This window comes from Mus caroli, chromosome 4, assembly GCF_900094665.2.
Source record: "Mus caroli chromosome 4, CAROLI_EIJ_v1.1, whole genome shotgun sequence".
Taxonomy (NCBI): domain Eukaryota; kingdom Metazoa; phylum Chordata; class Mammalia; order Rodentia; family Muridae; genus Mus; species Mus caroli.
The window spans coordinates 93,423,797-93,430,269 of NC_034573.1; positions in this window are offsets into that span (position 1 = coordinate 93,423,797).

Below are 6,473 nucleotides of genomic sequence, written 5' to 3' on the forward strand. Positions count from 1 at the left end.
ATTCCAACAAGGCCACACCTTCAGATGGTGCCACTCCCTGGTCCAAGGATATACAAACCATCACAGGTGGTAATTTGTTTGATTGATCCCTGTTACAACTCTTTATGAAGTTCTGGATCCATTCACCTTGGATTCCTGACCTTGTTCCTTCACCTTCCAAGAGCTAGGATCCCAGGCTGGTGACATGGTGCCTGTCTAGATATGGAGTTCTTAGGTTTTGTTTCCCCAAAGTAAGCCTAGAAGCTTTGGAATCAGCCATGCTAGGCTGCACCCCAGTGCTGGCCCTGGCTCACAATGGTACTTTTTGGAGACAGGGTTTTACTCAGCCTTATTTTGAACTCATTCTGTAGCCCGGGCCAAGTTTTCAATTTATTAAATTCTTGTGCTTTTAAGAGAGAGTCTCACTTCGTGTCTATCCCCAGCTGGCTCAGAACATGATATGTAAACCAGCTGGCCTAAACCCATGTCTGAGCAGTCTTCTCTGATGAATACCCTAAAGCTATCATGGCTGCTTACTTACACATAACTCTTGCCTTCTACTTAAATCTAAACCATGTGTCAGGATTCCCTATTGTTCCTCTTTCCAATGCCCTCACACTGAATACATCTTATTCCCTTTTTTCAATATTAGTTTCTTTCTTACTCTTTTTATTGGATTACTGAGAACAGGTGGCTGAGCCCAGCTTGTCAGGGCTGCCAGGTTCAGAGACTCTGACCCTAACTCTTGTAACAAACTGTCAGTGAAGCCTTCTGGAGGAAGCTAGAAGCCATGCACAGGAGGGGCAACCTGCCTCACAGTCGATGAAACAAATCAGCAGAAATTCTGCTTGCTTGTTTTTGTATTTGTTTGTTTGTTTTTTAAAGATTTATTTATTTTATGTATATGAATACACTGTACCTGTATTCAGACACATCCAGAAGAGGTCATTGGATCCCATGAGAAATGGTTGTGAGCCACCAGGTGGTTGCTGGGAATTGAACTCAGGAAGAGCAGTCAGTGCTCTTAACTGGTGGGCCATCTCTCCAGCCCCTACTCACTTGTTTTAAACTTTGATGTTGCAGGCACTTTTCTAAGAAAGAAGGGTATTAGATTGGGTTCCATGGCCTTCTCTTTGTAGTTTACGGGGTTCTAAATGTGAAGCAAGATAGCCAGTACAATTCTAACCTAGAGACAATATGAAAAACCTGCTGTGTGTTTAACTCTGTTGTAGAGCCAGGCAGAGGGCCAGAGTGGGTGGGGAATAAGCTGGACTTTGAGGGTTGAGCAGGTACCCCCTTCTTATTGACTGATTTTATTTTTAATTTTAATTAAAAATATTTTATGTATATGAATGTTGTGCCTGCCTGTAGGTTTGTGCACCACATGTGTGTCTGATGCCCGCAGGGGCTAAAAGAGAGCATCAGACCTCCTGGAACTGGAGTTATACATGGTTGTGAGCCACCATGTGGGTTCTGGGAATCTAGGGTCCTCTGGATAAGGAGCCAGTGCTCTTAACTGTCAAGTCACCTCTCTTGTCCCCTGTTTAATTTGTTTGTTTGTTCTTCTTTGTTGGTTTAATTTTTTGAAACAAGTTTTCTCTATTATGAAGCTCTGGCTATCCTGCAACTCACTGTGTAGACCAGGCTGGCCTTGAACTCAGAGATCCACCTGCCTCTGCCTCCCTGACTTCTGGGATTAAAGGTGAGCTTCACCATCGCCCAGCTATTTGTTCTGATTTGGTTTTCAAATAACGTCTTACTACAGTGCTTTGGAGGACCTCTAACTTGAAATATAGACCAGGCAGGCCTTGACTCAGTTTCACAAGTGCTAAGACCCTGCGTTACACCTCCATGTCTGGTTAGCGGCCCCTCTTTAGTCAGATAATGAGAATATCCAAGGTCTGAAAGGGACAGATCTGAGAGGAAAAGAGCTGGTCGGAGTAGGTGAGACACAAACAGAATGGCATGAGATGAGAGTACAGAACCTGTTTAATCATCAGTGGCTGCTTGCTGGCCAATACAAACATGAGATAGTATGCTTTTCCCTAAAGATGTTGACAGCTGGTCTGTGTAACAGTCAGCTTTGTGTCACTGTAATGAAATGACAGACGTTGGCTACTTATGAAGTAAGAAGAGGTTTATGTTAACCTATAGCTCTGGAGAGTCAAGTGTAGTGTCAGGTAACTGTGGATGGTAATGTGAGTCTGGGGACAGAAGGAAGAGGGCGATGGGAAGGGGGAGAGAAACAGATGGAGACAGATACATGCCTTCTGAATGTGTGGCTCCCAGTGACCTACGAACCTTGCAGAAGGCATCTCTTAAATACCCATAGCGCCTCTCGGTACCTCCCGCCTTGTGAAGCAGGCTTTCCCATACTGACCTTTGGGACACATTCATCAAAACACAGCCCAGGTGATTCCAGTAGATTTCTGGGACTTGACCTAAATGAATAGTGTCAAGCAATACAGATGAGGCAATTTATGTTTATAGTTTTTATTGAATAAATGCCCTTACTCAACATCCATTGACTGGCTGGGGCAGAGGGAGGGTGGTACATGCATGCACGAACTTGGGAGGCTGAGTCAGGAGGATCAAGAGTTCAAGGCCATCCTTCCATATGTAGTAAGTTTGAGACCAGCCTGGATTGTATAAGGCTCTGCTATGAAACAAAACTAAGATTACCCTCTTTTACTTTGAAAAGCTTCCTGGCAGACATATTTAAACTTTTCCTGATTTTGGATTCCTTGATCCTGGTAGTAGTAAGTTATTAAGACAGAATCTTGCTACATAGCTCCAGCAGGTCTGGAGCCCCTTACATAGAACAGAGAGGCTTCAAACTGTGGATCCTTCTGCCTCTGAGGGCTGGGATTACAGCTGTTACTCCACATCTGGCACAGGGACTCCTGACTACCTGTATGTCCCCAGGGTTGGCTCAATGGCTGCTGCTACAGGGCTTCCGTGTGCATTATTAAATGAACAAATGTGGCAGAATCAGTTGGCAATTAAGTAACTCACCTTAACCAGAAATGCTGAAATGTTTTCCACTCATGACCCCCCATATATTAGGCATACAAGTCAAACAATGAATTGTAATAATAGAGATATTAATTTAAAAACAATTTTAGTATATGTATAATTTTTCAACCTATTAAAATGAGATAAATCTGCATACTAAGGAGATGGACATGATTGTTTATTGTTCCATAAAGAAGTAACTCTCAGCTAGGAGTGGTAGTGCATGACTTTAATCCTAATACTCAGGAGGCAAAAGGAGGTGGATCTCTGTCCGTTCAAGGCTATCCATCACTATCTACATAGTGAGTTCTAGGACAGCCAGAGCTACATAATAGAGGAATCTTGTCTCCCAAAATTAAACCAAGAAAACCCACAAACAACAAACAACGAAATCTTGCTGAGAGGTGGGCTCTCCTAGCATTTAGGAGGTAGATATAGAAGGACCAGGAACTCTAGATCATCCTTGGTGATACCCGAGGATATCAGGTTATCTTGGACTACTTGAGCCTAAGGTTCAAAAACAAACAAACAGCCAGCCAGCCAACCAAACAAGAATTTTGAATATTTGATACCCTTTTCTGAATATTTGATACCTCAGAACTGAATAAAAATGGATCCATAAAGACATCAAAATAGCTGCTCTGTGGGTGGGAAGAGAAAGCAAGGACAGGGGACACTTTTCCAGCTAAATGGGAACGGGACAGAGGGGCCCTTGTAAGCTAGGATGGGGCTTGTCAGCAGACAAGGGAGCCTAGATGCTAGCTTTGAGTTTAACAAGTTAGTAGGCATCATAGCTACACAGTACAGGTGTCCCTCTTGCCAGAGATAAAGATAATGATTCTTCCTTACCAAGTGGGAACTTTCTTCAAGCCCCTGAGAGAAAGGTGGGTTTTGTCTAAATGCACTACCTTGAGAAAAGAACTTTCTTGGGGGAGCCACACAAGGACATAGACCTTTCTTTCAGATCTGATGAACATTTTGATTTATGCTAGCCACTTTTGAGAATACCACTTCCTATAGATACATTTACAAGAGTGCTGGGAACTGAACTGCAGTCTTCATGCTTGCACCAGAGGCACCTCACAGACTGATCTAGCTCCCCAGCTCCTGGAAAGAAATTATTTAGAAAATAACTTAACAGTTAGCATTTCTTACATAACTTAATGGAAGGGTTAAGATTTTTATTTTTTTTCCTGCTGGAATTTAATCTAATCTAAATTTAAAGTTGTTCAGTGTCTCTGGACACTGAGAAACAAAAGCCCAAGGCTTACATCTCATCAAGAGGACACAAAGCCTATGGCTTCAGACACTGTTCAATGTAGATGAGGAAAGAAACTGATGTTGCCATTCAGATCAGAGGGGAGAAAGATGACACAAGACGCCACAGAGGAGACTGGTGTCTTGGGGATTGAGAAAGATAATTCTAAGTTTCTAAATAAGGTTCCGTTTAGGCAAATGAGGGCTTTTCAGGAAAGGTAGTTTTAATGTGACGATCAGAACCTGGAATCTGGATGTTTCCCCTTCTGCTGTCCTCCTTGACCCATAAAGCTGCTCGCTAGCTTCAGGGTCAGCAAAGTGTAGTTTATGACTTTAGAAAAAGAGAATGAGGATGTGCCCTCCAAGAACTCACAGTCTCAGAATAAATGGACTAGCCGGGTGTGGTGGCCCAGGCCTTTAATCCCACCACTCCTGGGGCAGAGGCAGGCGGATCTCCGTGAGATGCATGTCAGCCTGGTCTGCATACTGAGTCCAGGCCATCTAGGGCTACATCGAGACCCTGTTTCAAAAAACAACAAAAAGGAGATTTCCTACTGGGTTTTACAATTTTATTTCGTTTTATTTTATGCGGAAGGGTGTTTCATCTGCATTTACGTTTGTGTAGCACACGCCTTCCTGGTTCCTGCGGGCGGTCAGCCCCCTTGGACCTTGAGTTATAGATGGTTGTGAGCTGCTAGGTGGGTGTAAATGGAACCTGGCTGTGTCTTCTGAAAGAGCAGCCAGTACTCTTAACTGCTACCGAGCCATCTCTCCATCCCTCTACTGGCCTTTGTCTGTGTGTGTACACATGCGCACACACATGCACACACACACACACATGCAGAGGCAGAGACAGAGACACTCGCTTATGTAGCCCTGGCAGGCCTAGAACGCACTCTTCTGGCCTTAAACTCAGAGATCCATTTGGTGCTTTCTTCCCTTTGTTAGGATTAAAGTTGTGAGCCACAATGCCCAACTCTGCTGGGCTCTTTAAAGAGATAAAGTTAGGTTTGTGGGTTTTTTGTTTTTTGTTTTTTTTTTTTCAGAATCGTGTCAAGGTCAACAGCTTCAGGTTGTTCTTTCCAGAATGCACTTCTGTTTGCCAACTGTCTTTTTTGAGGTTCCTGGACAAACAGCCAAGTTCCTTACCAACAGCACCGTGGTTCCTTCCTGTGGTGAGCTATCAGAGCCCTCCTGATGAATGGAAGTCCCAGGGAAGGTGGCTCCCTTTGCATTTTGGGATAGGGTTTCTCATTGAACCTGGAACTCATTAGTTTGCCTGGATTGGTTGGCCAATAAGCCTCGGGGATCCTGCCTCTCCTCCTGCCTTCACTATGTCCAACCATTAATACACAGGTGCTGGGGACTGAACTCAAGTCTTCATGCCTTGGTGGCACACACTTTGCAAGTGAGCCACCTTCTGGCCCTCAGCAAGATGTTTTAACAAGCTCTCTAGGTGGTTCTGATGTAGGCTCTTGTCTAACAATCCCCGTAAAGAACTATCAGCTGTTTTTATTACAGAGCATATGGCAAGAGCCTAAGAGATGTAAGCCCCCTCACACTCGAAGCCTTTCTTTTTGTTCTTCGGCAAAAGGCTCATCGAAGGAGCCCACAGTAACGTCTATAGCACACTGGGGTATTTTAGGAAATGAGTCTATGGAACAAACGTTGGCACAGGGGGTTGGTGGCCTGAGCGTGTCGTCTTGCCAAGACTGTGTGTGGAATGGCAACGAGGGAAGCTGGATTGGCAAGATACCATATCAGGCTCTGTCTCCTGCCTCCGTCACACACTACAGCCGGGAATCTAGGAGGCTCTTTCCCACGGAGTCCTCTCTACACTGCGTTTCACCATCTCTCAGTTATGCTCAGAATTCTGCAAAGGATTCCAGCAAAGCAGGCAGGCCCCTTAGGAAGGAGGTGGGACACACCGAGGTGGGCAAGTAGCAGAGATGGGTTTTTACTTTAGCAGTGTTTCTTGTAACTGCAGAGAAAATAGAAGGGTGTAGACGACAGACGTACAGGTGATTATCCCAGTACTTGGATGAGAAACTGAGGGCTTTCATGTAGCTTGGAAACAGAATTGAGAGAGTAGGCAGCAGGGCTTGGTGACCCATTACCATAATCCTGTTAGCAGCCTTATTTATAATAGCCAGAAGCTGGAAAGAACCCAGATGCCCCTCAACAGAGGAATGGATACAGAAAATGTGGTACATTTACACAAT